Source organism: Girardinichthys multiradiatus, chromosome 12 (assembly GCF_021462225.1).
Source record: "Girardinichthys multiradiatus isolate DD_20200921_A chromosome 12, DD_fGirMul_XY1, whole genome shotgun sequence".
NCBI classification, from domain to species: domain Eukaryota; kingdom Metazoa; phylum Chordata; class Actinopteri; order Cyprinodontiformes; family Goodeidae; genus Girardinichthys; species Girardinichthys multiradiatus.
Genome location: NC_061805.1, coordinates 36,431,613 through 36,456,584, shown reverse-complemented (window position 1 = coordinate 36,456,584; position 24,972 = coordinate 36,431,613). Strand labels below are relative to the sequence as shown.

General features: G+C 42.5%; 1 protein-coding gene across 3 annotated transcripts in view; it reads left to right on the top strand.

Annotated features, from left to right (window-relative positions):
* The first annotated feature begins 2,121 nt into the window (after positions 1-2,121).
* The window catches only part of rhobtb4 (Rho related BTB domain containing 4), a 68,308-nt gene continuing 45,457 nt past the window's right edge, over positions 2,122-24,972 (top strand). Inside the window, exons 1-2 of one of the 3 annotated variants that reach the window (XM_047381143.1) lie at positions 2,122-2,317; positions 2,959-3,084. The gene's annotated coding sequence lies outside the window, so the exon portion shown is untranslated. Of the gene's footprint in view, positions 2,333-2,376; positions 2,873-2,958; positions 3,085-24,972 lie in introns of those variants that run through there. The other 2 variants (XM_047381146.1, XM_047381144.1) reach the window with 2 other exon arrangements.

Sequence of the window (24,972 nt, the reverse complement as noted above, 5' to 3'; positions counted from 1 at the left end):
TACTGTTTTGTATGTTTTGTGTAAATGCTTGTGCATCTGCACAGCTGATTTTATGTGTGATCAGCTGGTTTAGGGTATTATGAAATACAAATTGCCCTGCCTGCATGTTATTCAGAAAGCTGACATGTTGTCCTTTATTCAGCCTTCTGGCATGGTTTATTATTTGTAAATAGTAAAAACGGGGAGACCTATTGAATAAATTACATTTCGTTTTAGATGCATCTGTTTAAATGAAAGGGAATTGTAACTGTGTGAATAGTTCTACAAGAAGTCATATGATAAGGTCAACACAGCAGTGAACGTCAGAGTAGCACAATCATCGAACATTAAATGATCAATAATCCTTACCATCAAGCAGGCATGCAGTTAGACCTGGGCTAGCTGCATGCTTGGGCTTCTGCCCCGGATGTTTTTGAATAGCCCCGGACTTCTTGATAGAAGAAATTTAGAAGTATTAAAAAGATGCAGCCACAAAATGGTATTAGACTTCACATTTTTATTTAAAAACAATCACATTTTTTCAATTGTGTTCCATATAATCACGTCCCACTCCACCAAACCTGACAATCGCAGCACCACGAATGCGCAACTATGCGCACTGCCAGAGACGGAATCCATTCTGGAGAAGTCCAGAACAGCAGTTCACTCCAGGTCGACCTGCCTCCTTCATTACCTGAAAAGTTGCACTGAGCGCCTCGAACAGGGATCGTTTCAGAGCAACCGTGGAGCCAACTGAACAGAGGGAACCTGGTGCATGTGTGTGTTCAGGAACAGGTGGACGCCGAGCAGTATAACCCAGGAGAAGATAGCGGTAAAACCTGAAAGCTGACTCGGAATGGGCTAATTGTAAGTTACAGCTAGTCACTTATTCACCCAGCAAGACATGAGGTGGAGGTTCACTTTAATGAGCATCTTCAGGGTCATGATGAGGGACTTTCACCTGAGCTACAGGTGAAGGTAAATGATCTGTCTGTGATAGAAAACAGCAGCAACCTACTCTGTGAGCTTCTAGCGGGATTTGCATGTGAATGTGAACCAAATAAAGGTTCACATTTACCAGATAAAGGACCAGATAATGTGAAAATATCTGGTCCTTTACTTCAGTCAAAATAAAAGCATTTAATCCTAACGTAGCTGAACACATTAAAAGGTCCTTCAGATCCACACATTGCATCTCATGGCTGCAGCCAGTCTTATAGTCTAGTTGACTGTCTACGTGTAGACAGAAAAAAGTATTGCTCAATAAACCAGGAAAATATCTCCTGGTGCCAGTAAGACGAAAGTGCAAAAGTAAACCTCCCTGTTCTCTTTCATATCTTCTGTGCAGAACAAAAGACTGTTGTAAAATGTTTCATTTATTATTTTTTGCAGGCCAAATTTCTTCAGAAGTGGAATGAAGGGCTGAAAAGATAGCGGTAAACGAGAACAGGTTCATAAAAGAAGGAACAATATTAATAAAATGTTTTGAAAGCTCTTGGCATAGTAAAATAAACGTGTTTTAGGATTTTACCATTTGACTAAGATTTAGGAAAATCAACTTTATACCACTTTCCTCTTTTGAAATAGAAGAATAAAGACAATGGAGCCTCAGGAGTGGAACACTTTGATGAGAATGTAACATTTAAAAGGTAATTTATGTAGATGACAAAAGAAGCACATTTATCTGGCCCAAATAAACATCCCTGAGTTTAAGAAAAACGTTTGTCAGCGAAAAATTCAGATTAAGTTCTTTTCTAAATACCTCAAAATGTGTCATTATGTGCTTCAGCAAAAGGGTTTTTCATCAGGCATGAACTCTGTTTCTCCTTATCCTTCATTCAGCTTCTAACAAAAATATTGATTTACAATAATTTACATTCAGTCTAAAACAAGCCGAGACAGAGAACTGGTACAATATGTCCTATGTTATTTTAACCTTAAATTACTTATAAATTGTCTTGTAGAAATCTAAATATTTTGGATTTGGGCTAAAGCCCCCAATGTTTTGAGACCCTAAAAACGCCCCTGCCATCAAGTTGCATAGGAACGCAGTGGAAATTGAACTGGCTCCTCTCTTTGTGCGCATGGTCCGGCTCGGAGAGGATGGTCCAGGCTACACTTTATGAATGGATGGGTGTGGCACAAGAGTCTATAATGAGGCTCTCCGTCATTGCGCTTGTTGAAAGGCGCTGGCGTGCTAAGAGTGCAGGTTGGTCCTGGAGCTGCAGCTCTGCCACAAGCTCGTAAGAGACAACGAAGAGAAGGAAAGAGAAGGGGAGTAGAGTGCGGCGGCTTCACCCACTCCGCTGCGAAGATCAAACTTCTGGGGAAAATTCTGGTGAGAACACAAAGGGTGCGTCAAAACCAAACGCATACCGAGTTTTGCTTTAATTTATATGCTTACTTTACATGCAAAGTCTTTAAAGTGTAAATCATGTGATGATCAGATGCAAGTTAATAAAATTCAAGCATCTGCCGGAAATGTCTACAGTATTGGATCGATGTTTAGGCTGGATTAAATACTGCGGCTGATGCGATGCGGGAAGCAATATTAGTAAAAACTGACAGACAATAACAAGGTCCCCCTCCTCTTCATGTGATCCCTCCTTGTTGGTGTGACAGAAGCAACAAAGGGACGAGGAGCAAACTCGCATCAGGACCACAAGCGGGACAAGTCTATCCAGACAGAGCACAATAGCGGAGGGCGGGGTATTGGGAGCTTGCAAACAACAGCGCGTCTGCGGGTTTTGCAATATGCAGCAGTATTCGCGTAATTACTGGCGTCTCTCGGCTACAGAAGTCGGGAGTATTTTTCTTCTGAGCCGATAATTTGAAGACTTTTGCAAGTCCGGGCAAACAAAACAAAACAAAAAAGAAACAAACGTCATAATACGTGAGTTTTGACTTGAGGTGCCGTCATCTTGGGCGGGATAGTGCATATACTGGCCTGAAGAGATCACATGTGTTTGTCCGTTGCAGTTTGATGGGCAGAGGCGAAGGACGAGCGCTGCTCAAGTAAATTGAAGAGATCAGAGCCAAGAGGAGGTGTGAACTCAGTTCGGACGTCAAGACCTGAGCTGAACATAGAGGCTAATGCGTTAAAAGGTAGGAGACACGATGACTTGTGATTTAATCTGTATGCTCGTCTCCCTTAAAAACTAATAGAGCAGACTATATGTGGACAGTCGGCGAGCGGGTTGCATAACGGTTCAGTTAGGGCTGTTCAGCTCTCCACTTGTCGACAAAATCAGGATCTGGATAATAAACCCACGGCTTTTAAAAGTTCTGCTCTAAAATGATTGATTTCAGAAAACTTTAAATACTTTCAGGTTTATTTGATTGTCTCACTTCAACTTTCTAGACAGATTTAGTTTTTATTGAAAGTTTGAAAAAATATTTTGAGTGCGTCCCTTGGAATTAATCCAAGACAAAATCTGCATGAAAATGATAATAAAAATGGAGAAAACGTCTTCAAGGGTCGGTTTTAACGTTTGGTAAGTGTACATGGAAGACCAAAAGTGCCACAATTTAAATAACTCATTAAATGGTTAATCAAGTGTGTCGTTAATTGATAAAAATTATAAATATATCTATAAGTAATATTTTTAAATACACAAACAGATATGCATCTAATGAATTATTTCTTTAGGGCATATGTCATATTTACATAATTTCTATTTAATTTACGGTTGAGCTTGTAGCTTTAGTCATATTAACGGAATAAAGAAATATAAAAAAGTAAAAAAAAAAACAACAAGAATACAGGCCAGGGAAGAAGCCAAAAATTGCTAAAGTCTGGAGATGTTACGTCTGGAACACAATCTTGGGTATCAATGACATATGGTATAATTCATACCTCCCACTCTGCCCCAGGCCACAAAGCCTATGTGATATAAATTTGGTCATCCATACTTGCGAATTAGGGTGTGTTACAATAAAACTCCCATTCAAAGATGTTAATGAAAATAATCTGTCAGATCAGAAACAATATTGATGCTTATTTTAACAAATACAATGTTGGGACGTCAGTTTTAGCCAGTTGACGAATGTTCTCGTACTCGTACTCGTCGTCTTCCGCTTTATCCGGGACCGGGTCGCGGCGGCAGCAGACTCAGCAGAGACGCCCAAACGTCCCTCTCCCCAGACACCTCCTCCAGCTCCTCCGGGGGGAGCCCAAGGCGTTCCCAGGCCAGCCGAGAGACATAGTCCCTCCAGCGTGTCCTGGGCCGTCCCCTGGGCCTCCCCCCAGTGTGACGTGCCTGGAACACCTCCCGAGGAAGGCGTCCAGGAGGCATCCAGTATAGATGCCTGAGCCACCTCAACTGGCTCCTCTCGATGTGGAGCAGTACCGGCTCTACTCCGAGCCCCTCCCGGATGGCCGAGCTCCTCACCCTATCTTTAAGGGAGTGCCCGGCCACCCTACGGAGGAAGCTCATTTCCGCCGCTTGTATCCGGGATCTCATTCTTTCGGTCATGACCCAAAGTTCATGGCCATTGGATGAGGGTAGGAACGTAGACCGACCAGTAAATCGAGAGCTTTGCTTTTCGGCTCAGCTCTCTCTTCACCACGGACCAGCACAGCGCCCCCATTACTGTGGCAGCTGCACCGATTCGTCTGTCGATCTCCCGCTCCATTCTTCCCTCACTCGTGAACAAGACCCCGAGATACTTAAACTCCTCCACTTGAGGCAGGAACTCCCCTCCAACCTGAAGAGGACAAGCCACCCTTTTCCGGTCGAGAACCATGGCCTCGGCCTTGGAGGAGCTGATCTTCATCCCAGCCGCTTCACACTCGGCTGCGAACCGCCCCAGTGCATGCTGTAGGTCTTGGCTAGAGGGGTCAGCAGGACCACGTCATCTGCAAAAAGAAGAGACAAAATCCTCTGGTCCCCAAACCAAACCCCCTCCGGCCCTTGGCTGCGCCTAGAAATCCTGTCCATAAAAGTTATGAACATGACCGGTGACAAAGGGCAGCCCTGCCAGAGTCCAACATGCACCGGGAACAGGTCCGACTTAGTGCCGGCAATGTGAACCAAACTCCTGCTCCGCTTGTACAGAGATCGGATAGCCCCTAGTAAAGGGCCCCCGATTCCATACTCCTGGAGCACCCCACACAGGGCATCATGAGGGACACAGTCGAATGCTTTCTCCAGGTCCACAAAACACATGTGGACCGTTTGGGCAAACTCCCATGAACCCTGGAGTACCCCATAGAGGGTATAGAGCTGGTCCAGTGTTCCACGGCCAGGACGAAAACCACACTGCTCCTCCTGAAGCCGGGATTTGACTATTGGCCGGACTCTCCTCTCCAATACCCTGGCGTAGGCCTTACCAGGGAGGCTGAGGAGTGTGATCCCCCTGTAGTCGGATCACACCCTCCGGTCATCCTTCTTATGTAAGGGGACCACCACCCCAATCTGCCAATCCAAAGGCACTGTCCCCGTCCGCCACGCAATGTTGAAGAGGCGTGTCAACCATGACAGCCCCACAACATCCAAAGACTTGAGGTACTCAGGGCAGATCTCATCCAACCCCGAAGCCCTGCCACCGCGGAGCTTTTTAACCACCTTGGTGACTTCAGCCTGGGTGATAAAAGAGTCCAACACCGAGTCCCCAGCCTCTGTTTCCACCAGGGAATGCGTGATGGCAGGATTGAGGAGATCCTCGAAGTACTCCTTCCACCGGCCGATAATGTCCCCAGTCGAGGTCAGCAGCTCCCCACCCCCACTGTAAACAGTGTTGGCGACGCACTGCTTCCCCCTCCTGAGGCGACTACAAAATCGAGGCACGTGACGTCGCCCGGTACGGCGGAGCCGGGGTTCCACCCTGGAGCCAGGCCTGGGGTCGGGACTTGTCGGAGAGCGCCTGGTGGCTGGGTTGCTCCTCGCGGGACCAGGCCGGGCCAAGCCCGAACGAGAGACTGGAGACCATCCCCCAGAGGGCCCACCACCTGCAGGGGACCGGTGCAAAGAGGACTGGGCAGCGGACGAAGGTGGAGACCTCGGCGGCCCGATCCCCGGATGCTTAGGCTGTCTCTAGGGATGTGGAATGTCACCTCGCTGGGGTCAAGGAGCCTGAGCTGGTGCGGGAGGTCGAGAGATATTGACTAGAAATAGTCAGGCTAACCTCTGGAACCCATCTCCTTGAGTGGGGCTGGACTCTCTTCTAGTCTGGAGTGGCCCATGGGGAGAGGCGGCGGGCTGGGGTGGGTTTGCTTGTCGCCCCCCAGCTCAGCTGTCTCGTGTTGGGGTTTACCCCAGTGGATGAGAGGGTCGCATCCCTGCGCCTTTGGGTTGGGGAGAGGTCTCTGACTGTCGTTCATTTCAGCCTACGGGCCGAGTGGTAGTGCGGAGTACCCGGCCTTCTTGGCGTCCCTGTCGGGGGTGCTGGATAGTGCCCCTCCTGGGGACTCCATTATTCTGCTGGGGGACTTCAACGCCCACGTGGGAAATGACAGTGATACCTGGAGAGGCGTGATCGGGAGGAATGTCCTCCCCGATCTGAATCCAAGCGGTGTTTTGTTATTGGACCTCTGTGCTAGTCACGGATTGTCCATAATGAGCACCATGTTCAAACATAAGGGTGTCCATCAGTGCACTTGGCACCAGGATACCCTAGGCAGGAGGTCAATGATCAACTTTGTTGTCGTATCATCAGACCTTCGGCCGCATGTTTTGGACACTCAGGTGAAGAGAGGGGCTGAGCTGTCCACTGATCACCACCTGGTGGTGAGTTGGATCCGCTGGGGAAGGAGAATGCCGGACAGACTTGGCAGGCCCAAGCGCATAGTGAGGGTCTGCTGGGAACGCCTGGTGGACCCCTTGGCCAGGGATGTATTCAACTCTCACCTCCGGGAGAGCTTTGACCAGATTCCGAGGGATGTTGGAGACATAGAGTCCGAGTGGACCATGTTCTCCGCATCTATTGTCGATGCTGCCGCCCATAGCTGCGGCCGTAAGGTCTGCGGTGCCTGTCGCGGCGGCAATCCCCGAACCCGGTGGTGGACACCGGCAGTAAGGGACGCTGTCAAGCTGAAGGAGTCCTATCAGCTGTGGTTGGCTTGTGGGACTCCTGAGGCGGCTGACGGGTACCATGGGGCCAAGCGTGCCACGGCCTGGGCGGTGGCAGAGGCAAAAACTCGGACCTGGGAGGAGTTTGGTGAGGCCATGGAGAAGGACTACCGGTTGGCCCCGAAGCGCTTCTGAATTCTACAATGGAAGAAAGCAGTAATAGTGAAGCCTACGCCTAGAATGTAAGATCATATGATGAAGTGTTATTGGTGGTTTGCCCTATAATGAGGACATCAAGACAAATGTTGTCCATGAGGTGGTGACATGGACATTGTACTAGTTTGAACCTGTCTGATAATAAGCTTTTGATGTGGCAGATGAGTAAGAAATCATGAATGAAGCTGGCTGAGGTGACACCTTATACCTCAATTAGTTTAAATTTCTAAGAAAAAATCTCAAGTAATAAATATGTTAAAGTGTTAATGCACAGTGATTCAGAGTAAACAGCTATTCGCCATGGTCAAGATCACAGTTTTCTTCTGAACATCAGGTCTAATACTTTTATGCTGGAAAGTATCAAATTAAACCAGTGAGATTTATAAAGCTGCAGCAATGTATTTTACTTGGTTCCTATTTTGCAAAACAACTAGTTTTTTCAGCTTGGTTGAATCCAAAGTCAAACAACTCCACCACCTGCACCCTACATTAGTAAGTTCAGCCTGAAGTCGAGATTGAGCAGTGAGGTTGTTCAGTGTTCAGAGGCTGCAGTTTGGGTCACTGCAGTTTTTGGCCCAATCATGGAGGGAAACTCTGTATCTGTGACAACAGCCAAAACACATATCTACACTGCCTGCTTAACATTTCCTGAATCTCTTTCCTTGCCTGCCTTTGTCTTCATCATTCCTTCCTTGAAAAGCCCAGAGCATGTAGTGGGTGTGGGGATGGTTCGAGAAAGCTTACTTCAGTTCCTCCACTCCAGCCCACTCCTCGGTGTTTTTCTATCAGCTGTGGAATTCAAACCATTCTTCCTTTGGGGTGAGGCCCATCCCTCTGTCTGCCCCTTTGCTCAGAGCAGAACGTTGTTTCTGAAGCGCGTCTGTGTATGTATGTATACGTGGCTCAGTGGGTGGGTATGAGTTGGGCTTTCCAGTTGGGTTACACACCAAACATTTCTGGCTGCTGGAGAGCCATCAAGTGAGCCAAGTTCACACAGCTGGGAGTCGAATAAGAAGAGGAGTCTTTGTGTGAGCTGATCAATGTCCGGCACACATGTAGGGTTTCCTTTAGGGCTCCCCTCAAACTATTTTTGCAGTTCTGCATTGCTTCTTTTCATGGAGAAAGGTTTGCAGATAGGCTGAGTTGTAATGATTAAAGCTACATTATAAAAAAAAGAGACTCTTACATGCATGCAGATTTCTGCAGAGGCCAATGTTCACTTAAGAGGAAAAAATAACACAGACACACAGTCTCTGCTCATTTATGTCTTCCTTTCTCCCCTGGACCACATCAAGTTTGTCTTCTTTAGCAAGTTCTGAAAGGAGAAAAGGCATAGGGGGGGAAGAAGTGATTGTAAGGAGAGTTTGTTTCTCAGTGGCTGCTTCTTTCTTAAAAGGGATGTCAGCAAGCAGAGCTTGAGTATGGAAAGAACAGAAAGCTGTGAAAGTCAGGTTGAAGAAAGAACACGAGTAGGGTGCTAAGAGAGAAGCAGAGAAACAAATAAAACAGAAACCTAGCTGTGGAGAAGAAAAAGAAGGGAGGCAGAACTAGAGGAATAGGGACACCAGGGGGTTTTGACTGAGGGGAAGTTAGTGTCGAGGTTGCTGTGGTATTGAAAAACAGACATCCAGGGAGAGTTTTCCAGATTGGATATGATTGTGAACATGATAAAATGAAACATGTTGTTTGCACTAACCCTTCTTCTCTTTTTGAATAAAATTAAATCAAAGTAGTTAATATTTTAAAATCTGGTTATGATTAAAGGCAGAACTTGTCTGGTGTTACTACAAATTTTATCCACTTGCAAATCTCTTTTGGACATTTGTCTTGACTTCCTGTAAGGTTGTCCTATTATAGTAACTCCATTGACTTTTTTGCAGTTTGTCGGAGGTTACACGTTTGTGCTGAATTTTGTCAAAGCAGGAAAAAGAGCTGTCATATAATGGAGGTGTTTAGCAGGAGCAACGTGCAAGCAGGAGCATGGGATACACATAGTGAGTGAAGTTTTTTAATAACAACACAACTGAACTGGTAAACTTACAGGAAATGGCAGGATATTGAACACAGGCAGGGTTACAGACATGGAGTAGGTAGAAAACAGGAAACTCAAGGCGATGGACATAGAGCAGGTTGTCAAAAGGAGGATCCAGTGGCAAGCAATTAAAACCAGAGAGTATAAATACAGAGGCAGGGTGGAGAAATGACCAATGAACAAGAATAGTTAATCAGGTGAAATGTGGAGCAGCTGGTGGCAGGGAGACTGCAGAGCAACTGAAGAAGAGAGGGTAATTTACAGAGATGAGTGGGAACACAGAGAAGTCCAGGAAAGTAACAAATATCTAAACACCAGAATGAACCAGAACCCTAATTTACCATAAATCAACTGAAATAACTGCAATAATAATTTCCCTTTGGGATTAATAAAGTATTTTTGAATTGAATTAGAGAAAATAAGCAGGGAAACCAACAAGAACTCAAAACTCGAACACAGGTGAATCATGACAATAGCTGATTGTTTGAAATTAAAATGTTCATATAAATTTTACATGAATGTATGGTTGGACTAGATTAAAATAACTCATATTCTGTGAAGAAAGTTACAGTCTTTCATCAGACATAGTTTTAATATTTTATTATTATGAGTCTTAAAGAGGAACAACCACTGGCAAAAGATGTGATTTCTCATTTTCACTGGGTGGGACTGAAATGATGCCAGAGAAAATACAGAAAATACATTGTAGAGCTTCTGTGGAGGAGACTTTAGGATGACAAACAGAAGCTTTGGTGGTGCTCTGGTTTTGTATGTGGGAGGTAAAGCAATTTTGTCTTAAATATTAAGAAGCCAGATTTTGAAGCCTGGCCCTGCTCACATGCACACAAATCAGGCCTTTGATTACTTTAAGTCATCAATGCCTTTATACGCTTTTAAGGTGATTAGCAGTTTCAAATTCAAATCTGTAGTAGGAGTTGCTCATAAAGAACACGTGTGAACCAAATGCAAGCTTTCATCCAAAATGGCTTACCTCCTTTAGGGTTTGGACTATGACTCCAAGAGGCCTTTTTTTAGATTCTGATAGAATATATGTGTTACAAATGTCATAAACCTCGGTCAAAACGGGAAGAAACCTGAATGTTTATAATCTTCAAAATGGCACCGCGGATACACTTTACCACACCAACATAAAGTTTACATGAATGCATTTCAAATTGGGTGCAGTTCAGATGACATATGTAAAATTTAGAACCTAATTGAGGAAACTTTGCAATGCTGCCAAGGCCACACCTTCAGGCAAAAAGTTGCTGTTTTATATTTTAATCAAAAGTTGATTAGGTAAAGAGGGACATCAGTAAATAATAAACGTGACTTCCTGTTGTCAGCGAAGCTCAGGTCATGTCAGACTATGAACTTTTAGTTTTGTTGAGTCTACATCTGAGTGATTCTTGGAAAGTTTGGTGTGGCTCTGACTTTCTTTCTGGGAGGTGTAACAATTTTGTGTTTCATGGTGAAATTTCAGAATTTGACATCAGACAACACCCACATAATCTGCCAAGAAACTGAAGCTTTTGATAACTTCAAATCCCTCTGATCTCAAGAGTACACTGAGCAAGATGAAACCAGACATCAAAATCCACAGAGAGGAGTAAAAAAAGGAATTATTGGAAAGGTTTTGGTGTTGCACAAGACATAACCAAAAATTGTGACTTTGATCCAACATGTCTGACTTCCTGCATGCTGTAGGAGATGACTGAAATATACTTTTTTTCTGGGTTTTGGGGAGGTTGTATGTACCAAATGTCTCAACATAACAGCAATCCAAATGTAGAGGTGGTTGTTGCTAATTCCAAGGGAGGCCAATGGAGCTCACTCAGCTCATGTAAATAAATCTCCCTATTGCTAGAATTAATCAAAAACACCTGAATGTATATCATTAATTTATTAATGAATGAAGTCAAGACTTCACAGCTCATGGGTGAGGACATAAGCAGTTTGAGGGGTTAGAGACGTGGATAAGGAGGTGTGGCATTATGAGCAAAGACAGGACAGGCCAGAACTGGGCTAAGTGGATATGAGTAGATAAAAAACCCACTCCAGTTGGGAGTGGTTCTCTCTGTCAAGTTATGGCCAATGAAACTCCTTTGGACTGGAGCGAGGCCATAGCCTGAAAGAAGGTTTGTGTCAGGAGGTCCAGGAAGGCTGCACTTAGAGAGAGGAGTATTACACAACGTCATTATTGACAGCTTACTATGTTGAACGCAGAGAGACTAACAATACAATTTGAATTTCTTTATTCTTTATTGTGATTTTAGACTATAATTAATTAAAAAACTTACTGATTTCATTCTTTTTTTATAAATATGAGTGTCATTCATGTCCCTTAGGTTTGGTATAATTTATTGTACTTTAACCTGAAGGAAATTTTGCTCAGCCACATTTTCTGCATTGTTTAATTTTAAAATAACATGTAATGAGAGGTCTGAGAGATATCTGGATCAGATAGAATTACTGCTGAAGATAAACTCTTAAGATGGCAGGGAAACTAATGTTCAAAACAGGCCTTGAACTAATTGTGGCTCTGACGTTTTAAGCTGGAAACCCATGCTCATTTATAGAAAACAATCTTAATCATTTAAGTAGATAAAATATGTTTTGCTGTTTTATATATTCAATATTAATCATTTGCAATACTCTGAGTATAGAAAATTATGCAATCTAGGAACTCACTGTATATGCACAATCCCTTTTAAAGATATTTACACCTTTTAAACGTTTTCACATTTTGTCTAATTCTAACCACATTCATCACTGTTTATTGAGAAAGCGGCATCTGATTGGCTTTCCCTATTCCCGCTGATTAAAAGCATCATGACTGCCACCACCATGTGTCACACTGGAAATGGTGTTCACAGGGTTCACAGGGTTAATAACTTGTTTTATAACATAAAACAGTTTTAAATCTCCAAAGCTGTATCCCAGACCCAGACAAATGGTTACACTGGACTTTATGTAAGGGTATCAGAGTGAAGGGTCCTGAATACAAATCCATGTCACACTTTCAGTGTACTTAAATACTTTTTCATGTTACTGTGCACCAAATGCTGTGTCTCATTCTGTGCCTATGAAAGGATTGTGCATTATGGTCCAAACACCGAGTGTCACAAATTTGTTGCTTGGCTGTACCTACTTTCTATTTTTGTTCCTATTTGTGTCCATGTGATTTTGTGCAGACATAGCACTGCAACAAACATATCCTCCTGTGTGTTTATCTGCGTAAACTCTATATGCAATTTGATCCCAGGGTCTCTATTTTTCGGCATCTGCTCCTCTCATTATGGCAGAAAACTGATCCGCTTGGGTGAATTGGCCCCAATGTCACATGATTGAGAGAATGCCAACTAGGAATTCGAGTGTGCGTGTGTTGAGAAATCACAGATTGCATTGCAGACTATATGAAATAAACTAAGTTGTTGATTGTGGAAGGTGTACATTCTTGCTTGCAGCAAGGGGATTGATTGCATACAAACAGGTGGGGTTGTGTCCCTGCATCTTCTCTAGGACTTGGAACTGGAGCTTGAGACATACACCATGTCGTTTGTATGTCTGCATGGACCCAAACACTCCTATATGTCTGTTTCTTGTGTTGTACACACAGTGAAAATCACTAGCGTCTCTCATTTTTAGCGCTTGCGAGGCTTGGCGGTCTTTCTGCTTATCTTCCTGTTTGTTTTCCCATCTTGCCTGTCTGCCGTTCCATCTGGCTTTCTTTTAAAATCAAGCTGCGGAACTCATTAACCAGGAGTCAAGAGAGCCCCAGTTAGCAGCAATAGCAGCATCAGTAGGGTCAGAGCATGGATAGGAAGAGGTGAGTTAGAAAAAGATTGTTCCAAAAAGGTGTTGTCTAGGAAAGACACTGGGGGAAAAAGTTCGAGAGCAAGCTGCTCTATGTTAGATGTCATGCCAAGAATTGGCTTTATCCTATGTTAGCGCTGATTACAACTATTTTTGAACAATATTAAGGTGATTTCTTCCTTTTTTGGGCTGCAATATCATTAAAGAGCAGCATTTAAAAGTCTCCCAACACACCCAAACATATACACACAGTGACATAAACAGTAACAGTTTAACTCCAAACCCCACATACCTATTAATATTTTACTGACAAAACCACAATGAGACATAAAGGCCTTCTCCGTTTGTGTGTACTAATCTTTACTTTGCTACAGGGTTTAAACTAATATCCAGAGAAGGAAACACCCAAGGGTGTCACTATGTGTAAATCAGGGTTAGACCTGTTATTCTCGGACCATTCCTTTTCATGACCACCCAACTTTAATCTTTGATTGTGAATGTGCTTCTATAAATATCTGACAGTTAAGGTGTTTCCCTTCCCTGTTATTTTCATATGTTTGCCCTGTTTTTTTTTTTTACAGTTTCAGGGTGCTAATGCAACCTGACTGACACCCTCTTATCTGCCTTTCAGTCTCTCTCTTTCTTTCTCACACATTCCTGAATGGATGAGTCAGTTCTGGAAACGAAATGCTAGCAACTCTGAGGACAAAAGCTCTGTCATCATCTTCGTCAGTGATTGCTGGGATCAGGCCTCTGTGGTTCCCTCTCAAATAAGTCTTTTATATTTACTCACCACATACATGTGAATGGTTTAGATATTTTTAGCTAGCATACATTTTGAGTTACAAGATTGTGAAGGGGACCTTCATCTTTAAAAGTTGGCAAAAAAACGCAACGTATTTAATACAGAGTCTTGTTCACATTTTGTCATGTGCCAACAACAACAACTTCAATGTATTTTAAGTGGGTTTGATGTAACAGGTCAACACAAAGTTCCTTGTAAATGTGAGGTGTAAAGGAAATTATTTTTGAAACTCAAAGACCATTTTAGCTCAGCCCCCATGTTTTGAGTTATTGTCCGGTAGGAAAACAAGCCTCTGTCCCAGTCTACAGTCTTTTGCACTCTCTAACGGGCTTTTGTATAGTATTGCCATCTATTTAACTTAATCAATTTTCCTGTCAACTCAAATATTCTTCCCGGTCCCAGCTGAAAAAAAGCATCCTTCTGCCACCATAGTATTGCATTATGGGGAGGTCATTTTCAGGGTGATGTGTAATGTATACGAGTCAAAATGTTTAGTTTTGGTCTCATCTAACAAGAGCATTTTCATCCAGATGTTTGTTTTGTCCAATAAGTAGCTTGTGGAAAACTGCAGATTTGTGGATTGCACCACTTTGAGGTGTCCTGTAAGTAGATTCTCATACCTGAGTTGTGGATCTCAGCAGCTCCTTCAGTGTTACTCGCCTGCTTTTTCTGATTGAAGCTCTCCTTGCCTGGCCTGGGACTATAGGAGAAAGGCCATGACTTTCTAGGTTTCCAGTTGTACTGTAACCTTTCCATGATGATGAAGTGAACATTGCTCTGTGGTATGTTTTGCCTTCCTTTTTTCTTATGTGTGTCACACAGTGGAAAATATTGCCACATTTTAGTATAAATATTTCATCAAGCTAACCATTATGATTCCTACTAAATATCATGTGACACTTAATCCTAAAGCCTTGGACACCATCAGACACCAGTTTGTGCAGGAATACTGACTTTTATGTAATCTTGAGCTCCATTATGGCTGTTAAAGTTTTCTTGTCAATTGCCATATACTTTCCCTTAGATATAACATAAGTAATACAGTGGGGTTTGATGCAGGACATTATAACCCCATTCATCCATTGCTTTTCCCTTATCTGAGTTAAGGTTGCAAACCTAATAGACCCAAGAGAGAAAACCCATACATCCCTTTTTCCAGATATATGTTGTCTCCAGTGAGTTCTGGGTCTTCCTCATGGTCCCTTTCAGTATGATGTGCCTTCAAAACCTCCAAAGGGAGGTTCTTAGGAGGTATCCTAACTACATGCCCAAACCACTGCAACTGATCCATTTTGATGAGGAGCATGAGCAGGTCTATTCCTAGGTGATGAAACTTCATATCCTTGTCTACAAGGCTGAACCCAGCCTCCATATGGAGAAGGCTCATTTTAGCTGCTTTTATCTAGGAGTTCGCACTTTTGATCATGATCCCTAAAGATTGGAGCACCTCCAGTATTGCTTCATATGAGGCCCCATGCCTTTTTCCATCTCCTGCTTCGTCCTACCATCTACTATGAAGAAGACACAAAGATATGTAAATGTCCCTGCTTGAGGCAAGAACTGGCTCCTGACCTTTAGTTATCGGCAAACTTTGCTCAGATTAGGGAGAATGGGGCACCCTCCTATGACCAGGTCTGGTTGTCAAGGCTTGGGTCCTCGGGCTTGGTCCTCTTAAAATGAGCCCAGTGGCAGGTAAAGGCATGCCAGTTTTGGACTTTGAAATTGAAATTGTTGATTAGAATAAGCTGACCATCAGCCCTCCCTGCCCTTTGTCCTCATTCAAATGATTCAAACCTGTTTTGTGCTCTGCTGCTTTGCAAATAAATGACATGTGGCCACAGTGTGAGCTGATCATGTCAAGCTGTTTGTATACAGTGCAGCAGTGCAGACATAACTGGACACTAGTATAGATTTTTCCATCACACTATTTTTAGGATATCATGCATAGAGTATCAGCTGTGTAGACATTTGCTCTCCCTATTGGTAGAACATCTCAAATTAGAGACACATGATAATTCCCGTTCAGCTGATTCAAGTTGAAGGTATTACATATCATTGTATAGGGATTTTTTTTTTTTTCAGGCCATCTGAAGGATTACATGCTTCTTTATTATTCCCGGAGAAAATGGCCGCATAGGATTACAAAATCCACTCCAAGCCCATTTGAATAAAATTAAAGTGCACTGCTTTTGAGATAAATGCTTTTCATCTCACAATAGGTTTGTTTTTTGTTTGCTCCACTGGAATACAATATCAGGAACTCAATTTGTTGAATGGACAAATAGCTTGCAGGCTGTTTGAAGTACACATACAAAAAGTGAACTTCCTGTTATACCTTGTCTCTCATTAAAATGGTTTATTTTTGCTTCTGTCTCTCTGAGACTTTTGTTTACACTTTTGCACTTCCACTCTATTTCTGGATGTGTGAGCAACAGCTTACAAGAGAGCTGGATACTGAATTTGCTTGATGTAGACCTACATAGTAGGAAAATGTGATGAAAGTTCGCACACACACACACACACACACACAATAAGCTTTGTACTAATTTATTGAAATGCACCTGATTACAGGATTGGATGCAAATGTTTTAGTTGTGCATGCAGATAAATTAATTGGTAGTTTTCCTCCTCAGCTAGGTGTAAACTGCACAAACTGTATAACTACACGTTTTATCAAAAACTATAGAATCACAGTGAAAAAGAAAACACGAAACAGTGCTCTACTTTAAATTGTCTACCAACAAACCCATGCAACCTCTGATTTGGAGACAAAGGTAGATTTTTTTCATTGGAAGGTGTACACAGCCAACTGGACTGCGAACATCTGAAATGGTGCACTTTTCCAGTACGAGATACTGACTCTGTATAGGAGGATCTCGGCAAGGCTAAAGCTCTGCTTTTCTGTCCCAGACTAGAATCCAGAGATGTTTGTCTTGGCTTAACCCTCTGTTTGATTAGGGTGTTTTGAGAATACTCAATGACCTGTGTGAAGGCCAGAGACGTTGCATTTTGAAAACTTTTCCTTTGACCCTCCTTCTCCTCAAGTTAATTGCTACTTTGGTCAGTACTTTTTACCATTCTATGTAATTTAATAGATGTTTTTTATTATATATACTGGGAAAATATGTCTCTTATCTCATTTGTGCAGCGAACAACATTTCTTATTTTTACCACTTCTTTCTCCAAAGGAATAGCATTTTCTATCCTTAAAACCTTTCCTTTTGATCAAATAATCTCAGAGCCTGTGTAAAACTAATAAATTAATAAATCAATGTAGACAGTGAAGTTGGGTTCAGAAGGGACACCAAGACCTGCAGTTTTACAGTAAGTTGCAGTGAGCTATCACTTACCTGGAGAAGATGTAGGGTATTGATGGACAGACATTGTTCTTCATTACCTATTGATCTGACAATTTCTGTTAATGCACTGGTCAATAAGGCTCTTAAATGTAGTGTATAGTTTACAATGCATAAGTTAGTTGCAACTGCAATGCATAAGTTAGTTGCAACTGGAAGCTTTCCATACTGAAACAAAGATAACTGCTGATTTAGCACAGAGTTTTGCAAGGGAGGATTATTCCTAAGTGCTTTAAAATTCAATTCTACTATTAAAAACACCTGCATTTTCCCTTTGCTTGCATCAGCACAATGACTGATCATTAAGGAATAATATCAACTTATTTTGTTTACCAACAAATTGTAAGAATAATAAAGTCATCAAAAATACCATAGGAAACCCTCGGGCACACATGATTCTATTTCTATAAAGCTAGTTAGCTTGTAAGATTAATTAAGGTAATCACTCCTACCATTTACTGAAAAGCATACTTGTACTTGTATCTGGGACTGGGTCGCGGTGGCAGCAGACTTAGTAGAGACACCCAGACTTCCTTCTCCCCAGACACCTCAATTCCCAAGGCCAGTAAAGAGACATAGTCCCACCCGCACGTCCTGGGCCGTCCCCCGGACCTCCACCCGGTGGGACGTTACTGGAACACCTCCCAGGGTAGGCGTCGAAGAGGCATCCGATACAGATGCTCGAGCCACCTCAACTGGCTCCTCTCGATGTTGAGGAGCAGCGGCTCTACTCCGAGCACCTCCCGGATGGCTGAGCTCCTCACCCTATCTCTAAGGGAGTGTCTGGCCACCCTGCAGAGGAAGCTCATTTCAGCCGCTTGTATCTGGGGTCTCATTATTTCGGTCATGACCAAAACTTCATGCCCATAGGTAAGGGTAGGGACGTAGACCAACCGGTAAATCGAGAGCTTCACTATTCGGCTCAGCTCTCTCTTTTACTACAGCGGACCGGCATAGCATCCTCATTACTGTGGCAGCCGCTCAATCCTTCTGTCGATCTCCCGCTCCATTCTTCCCTCACTTGTGAACAAGACCACAAGATACTTGAACTCCTCCACTTGAGGGAGGAGCTCCCCTCCAACCCGAAGAGGGCAAGCCACCCTTTTCTGGTCGAGAACTATGGCCTTAGATTTGGAGGAGCTGATCCTCATCCCACCCATTTCACACTCAGCTGCAAACTGCCCCAGTGCATGCCGTAGGTCTTGGCAAGAGGGGGCCAGCAGAACCACGTCATTTGCAAAAAGAAGGGACGAAATCCACTAGTCCCCAAACCAAGCCCCTTCTGGCCCTTGGTTGTGACTAGAAATCCTTTCCATGAAAATTATGAACAGGAACAGTGACAAAGGGCTGCCCTGTTGGAGTCAAACATGCATCGGGAACAAGTCTGACTTGGTGCTGGCAATGCGGGCCAAACTCCTGCTTCCTACAGAGAACGGATGGCCCCTAATAAAGGGCTTCGACTCGATAATCCTGGAGCACCCCCAACAGGGCACCACGAGGGACACAGTCAAATGCCATCTCCAGGTCCACAAAATACATGTGGACCAGTTAGGAAAACTCCCATGATCCCTGGAGTACCCTGTAGAGGGTGTAGAGCTGTTCCAGTGTTCCACGGCCTTGACAAAAACTACACTGCTCCTCACGAAGCAGAAGTTCGATTATTGGCCAGACTCTCCAACACCCTGGCATAGGCCTTACCATGGAGGCTGAGGAGTGTGAACCCCCTGTAGTTGGAACATACCCTCGGGGGCACCACCCCAGTCTGCTAGTCAAGAGGCACTCTCCCCCAACCACCACACAATGTTAAAGACGCGACAGGCCCACAACATCAAGAGACTTCCAGTACCCATCCATCCCCGAACCCTTGCCACCGTGGATATTTTTTTAGTACCTTTGTGACTTCAGCCAGGGTGATGAACTAGTCCGACTCCAAGTCCCCAGGAACTGCTTCCACCAAGGAAAGGCGTGATGGCAGGATTGAGAAGATCCTCGAAGTACTCCTTCCACTACCCGATAATGTCCCCAGTTGAGGTCAGCAGCTCCTGAACCCTACTGTAAAGTGTTGGTAAAGCACTGCTTCCCTCTCCTGAGGCCCAGGACGGTTTGCCATAATCGCTTGAGGTCCGACCGGTAGTCCTTTTCTATGGCCTAACTAAACTCCTCCCAGGCCCAGACGGGTACTGTGTGGCCAGGCCTGGCCACACCAGGCCTGGCCACACAGTACCCGTCAGCCGCCTCAGGAATCCCACAAGCCAACCACACCCAAAAGGACTCCTTCTTCAGATTGATGGCATCCTTTACTGCCGGTGCCCATCACTGGGTTCGGGGATTTCCACTTGCCGAGGGCTCCACCAGATGTTCCCAGTAGACCCCCACTATACGCTTGGGCCTGCCAAGTCTGTCCAACTTCTTCCTCTTCCAGCGGATTCAACTCACTGAAAAACATATAAAATTTAAATATTCTGTTGCACTAGACAGAGATGCAAAATCTCCAATTCAAGTAAAATCTGAATACATCTTAGCTAAAAGTGGCATCGGCAGGTCAGGACCTAGAAAAATGGAAAAAGGCCACAAAGCTTTGATCAGTGGATCTCTAGTTTATCTATTAACTATGTTTTAGAAAATGCTGAAGGGACACAAAAAGGATAAAACAAGGATACAGGCCTGGTTTAACATCTGTTTATGTTACTTGCTCAGTAGGGTGTTAAAGCTGGTCAAAGCAGAATATAGGAGATGAGTCCTGTACTGTTAAGACTTATTAGCCTGATCTGCACTATCATGAAGCAGCCTGGGGCCAATCTCTATCCCTATTTGTATTCTCCAGCCTCTTTGTCCTAATGTCAGAGGAAACTCATGAAGCAGAACCACAAAGCATTCATATATGACCTATAGTTTCACATCTCTTACTTATTGCTTTACATCAGACATGCTGGTCTCTTCACACTTTCACTTGATTTTCTGTGAGAAGTCAAACTCTTTATTGAGTCATGCAATCCCAGAGATGACATTTTTCCTAAAAAGATTAGAAAAACTATTATTATAATTTCACTAGCCTTGACACTTTAGAGAATCTCTTCAGGTTGCAAATAATAATTAAGCTCTAACAGTGCTAGTTTTTTAGCACGATCGCTTTAAGAGTTTAGAGAAACAGCTGAAGAGTCTTAATAGGATTAGCCCTGCCACTTGCCAGCCACAGCTTATGAGGCATCTTTACTGACCTCTGTGTCTCCATCTAGCAGAGACTGTGCATGTTTGTTTCGTTGAGAGCATATTATCTTGATGGTTTAAAAAAGGGGAACTAAGGTACCTGTTTCTTTTTCCCTACTTACACACCTGATTAAAATCTTGGAACCAGATATTCTAATTTTGAGCTTGTGAACCATGGCCATGTTGTCATAAAAGCTTTGAATGCAAAATGTAGAAACAGGAGCAAGAAACAAAACTAATAGAGTAGTCAAATTATTACTTTAATTTGATTTCCTGTGAAGCATTCACACTGTCATGACCTCCTGAAGACGAATGCACTTTCTGTCCTTGAACGTGACAGTATTTATCACCTACAATCAATTGAAGAATCCAGTAAGCATTCAATGAAGATACAAGCAGATCCTCGAGTCAAATCAAGGCCGTTACTGATGCTGATTGCAGCCCAAAAATCATAGGATGGCATTTGTGAGAGAACAACTAAGACAAAAAAAAAAAAGACTTCAAAGGTGACACCTTCTCCCATGTCACAAACTCATCCATTTGCCCTTTACTAGAGAGCATTCTAAATTGGGCATTGAAAGGAAGGTGGAAGAAAGATTTATTTTCTGACAAGAAAATATACCCTTGACGTTCCTAATGGCTTCTGACATTACTGTCATGGCAAAGAGGTTCGACTGGAGATGGTTTTTACACAGCATGGGGGAAGAGGCTCCATCATGATCTGTGAGACTTTTCCTTTAATGTTACAATGCAGCATCAGGTTGTGCAAGGGCATCAAACTGTGGCTGACCATGTGGTGATGTTGCAATAAGATTCCCTTTTGATTGATGGTTCTCATCTGTGCTGTAATTACTGGGCTTCATAACAGGATGAGACTGCAGTTCTTAACACCCAACTAATAAAGGATCTAATCCAGAAGATTAAGATCCCACTTTTGGACTATCTTGCCAGTTCCCCTGATTTAAATCTCCTTGGAAATATTTAGGGATAGATGGTAAGGGAAGTTTACAAAAACAGATGCCCTTTTTAAAGCCATCTTCATCACATGGAGCCACATACCCATCACTGAACAAGAGCAATGGGACAATGAGTGTTTTTCTTCTTTTAACTTAAAGTTTGGCCATTTAAACTGTGTCCCACATAGTACCCACAGGGAAGGGAAGCTGATTTGACATGTGCTGATGCTGGGTGGGTGGAGCTGTCTGATGATAATTGTGTTTGGGCTGCAGATGCCCCCAAACCCTAATTGGGTTATTTTTTGAGACACAGTGCTGCAAGCTAAGCACAATGTGAAAGATATACAACACTTCTTGCTCACTAGAGGCAGAGATTTTAAAGACCACACTGTGAAACATTTAAGGTGGACATAAGCTACATTTCAGCAACTATGTCCCTTTCCTTCCCAACTTGGCCTTCATCAGCTATCTGCTAGCCTCATAGCCTTTGGGGCTGTACTTGAAGTCACCCTGCATTCCTCACATTCTTCCCCATCATGACCTATCATCACCAGCAGACATTTATGGCTGGTCATACATCACATCCTTATTGTTTGGGAAAACATTTTGGCATATGTTTATGAACTGACATTGTTTTTGACGCTGTCAAAAACAATGTGTATGTAAAGACGTAAATCTGTGCATATTAGTCAATAGTTGTGCATAAGTAAAATCCAAAAAAGGTATTCTATATTTTCTCTATAAGAATACAAAATAAAATGTTACAGCTTCAAGAAATTACAAACACAAAGTTCAAGTTTACAGTTGTGGTTTATTCTTTATGAACACAATATGCTATAACAGTTTGTGAATACGATTTCTTTTCTATGAGAATACGCATTTACATCAGCGACTTGGTGTCACGTGATTTTAGGCTGGTTAGTGGAACATAGTTAATCGCGTTGCGCATGCGCTGTCACACTCCTCACCGCCAGTAAACGTAGTGCCGGAATGGGAGGTAATTCTGTCTAAAAGGAAGGAATATTAGGAACAGAGGGAAGATAGGGGGGAAATCAAGAGTATTATAAATAAAGCATTGTTCTTATTTTTATGAAATACAAAACTAAAACATAGAATATAGTGGGTGGAGTTCTACAATGATGTACAGTAGGTGGCGGTATGCACCTCTGAATTTGTTGCGTACCGCCACAGAAGAATAGAAGAAGAAGAAGAAGCACTAGCGCCAAAAGAACGGACCAAGAAACTACGGTACAAAGCCAGGTAATGTTAAAAATTTTATATATGTCTTAATGTCGTTAATATATGCTCTTGGTCCGTCATCTTGGCGCTAGTGCTGCTGCTTCTTCTTCTTCTGCTGGCGGTGCGCAACAAATTCAGAGGTGCATACCACCACCTACTGTACATCATTGTAGAACTCCACCCACTATATTCTATGTTTTAGTTTTGTATTTAATAAAAATAAGAACAATGCTTTATTTATAATACTCTTGATTTCCCCCCTGTCTCCCCTCTGTTCCTAATATTCCTTCCTTTTAGACAGAATTACCTCCCATTCCGGCACTACGTTTACTGGCGGTGAGGAGTGTGACAGCGCATGCGCAACGCGATTAACTATGTTCCACTAACCAGCCTGAGATCACGTGACACCACGTGGCTGATGTAAATTCGTATTCTCATAGAAAAGAAATCGTATTCACAAACTGTTATAGCATATTGTATTCATAAAGAATAAACCACAACTGTAAACTTGAACTTTGTGTTTGTAATTTTTTAAGCTGTAACATTTTATTTTGTATTCTTATAGAGAAAATATACAATACCTCTTTTGGATTTTACTTATCCACAACTACTGACTAATATGCACACATTTACGTCTTTACATACACATTGTTTTTGACAGCGTTCTTACCCCATAATTTTGTGTCAACAGAAATATTAAAAGTGCCTTGCAAAGCATTCATTGCATTTAAAGTATTGCACATTTTGCCCCATTAATAGGATTTCAATGCATTATATTGAGATATTATTTGACAGGTCAACACAAGGTATTGCATAATTATGAAGTGAACGGGTTAATATTTTTAGTTTTTTTTTTTTTTTTCTTAACAAATAATCTCTAAAAGTGTGTTTTGCCCCCTCAACGTTGATATACCTGAATAAACTCAAGTGCACCCAACTTCCTCAGGAAGAACAAAGTTGTGGAGAAGTTTAAAGCAGAGTTAGGTCATACAAAGATTTGACCATTTTACAGAGCACTGTTAAACCCTTTGAGGCCCCTTGAAAAACCTGGGACCCAAATGGGTCCCTGCAGAAAGTGTTCAGAAAAAACATAACATATTTTTTTCACTTTCAAAGCTTTATTGTTTTAATCTACTTCAGCAAAAATACGAAATACAAAGTTTTTATTCATTTTATTGTTTTTACATTCTGATCCATGTTTGTTAATAAAGCATCCCTCATTCTATCCAGAAAAACATAAATCATAACTTAAAAAGTGAGGAATGGAATGTGGCCTTTTCTTGTGCGTGTAGCTTATCTCGACTATTTTGTGTCGTGATAATATATATTATTTCTATGCGATAATGCAAGACATATTAAAGGGGGGAACAATTGAGATCCCTTTGTTAGATTTGCTATGAGCTTCTGGCTATGTAGTTTCATTAACTCCAATGTCAATGCTGAGGCTAAGATTGAAAAGGTCACTTTATGTGATGGCTTAATAAAACCCTATATTTAACAAAATGTTTTAGAATATTAAATAAACATTTATAGGTTATACCCATTATATCCCAAAAATGTTGTTTGAATGGCTGAAAGACGGAATCCATTTAAACCACGGGCCTTATGCTTGCGATGTAACTTTTGCTTTTTATATGGTTCCAGAGTTTCTGCTTATTTTTATCATGAACAATGCAGTGACTTCATTATGATATAATAAGGTAACAACAGCTGGTCAGGCACAGTTTTAACAGATACTAGTGTAAAAAAAGCAAGCTGCTGATAACACTGGAAGTAAACAATAAAAGCCCTTGGCTTTCTGTACTTCCTCTTAGACCTTATCTAGCATTGAAATATTTTTTCACTTAAACTCACACTCTGCTAACACGCTCATTAGCCATTGCCAAAACATTTCATGACAGGGTGCCAGCTCTGGCATCACTCAGTCACTTCTCCATATTAGATCAATGCGGGTGTGTGTGTGTGTGTTTGATTGGTGGGTATGTGTGATCCAGGCAAATGGGTTTGAATTGCAGTACATATGTTAAATTTACAATCTCTTTCCCCCTGCGGATCATTTAGTATTTTTTTTTTTACTGCAAAAATAAGGTTCTTCCATCATGTTATTCTCACATTTAACATTTGACCTCTAAAATTTCCTTTCAGGGGAGTTAGGGAGAGCTCATGCTTCCCATTCTTGTCCCTCTTTAAAACAGACCAACAAACACATGTCTCCCCAATCCTGCTTTGTAAAATGACACTCTGAAGACATGCTATCTGTACTCAGTGCGTATGTACAGTAGGTGTGTGTGTGTATGTGTGTGTGTGTGTGTGTGTTTGTGCACACGCTGACGTCAGAGCTTAAGGTAGAATTTCA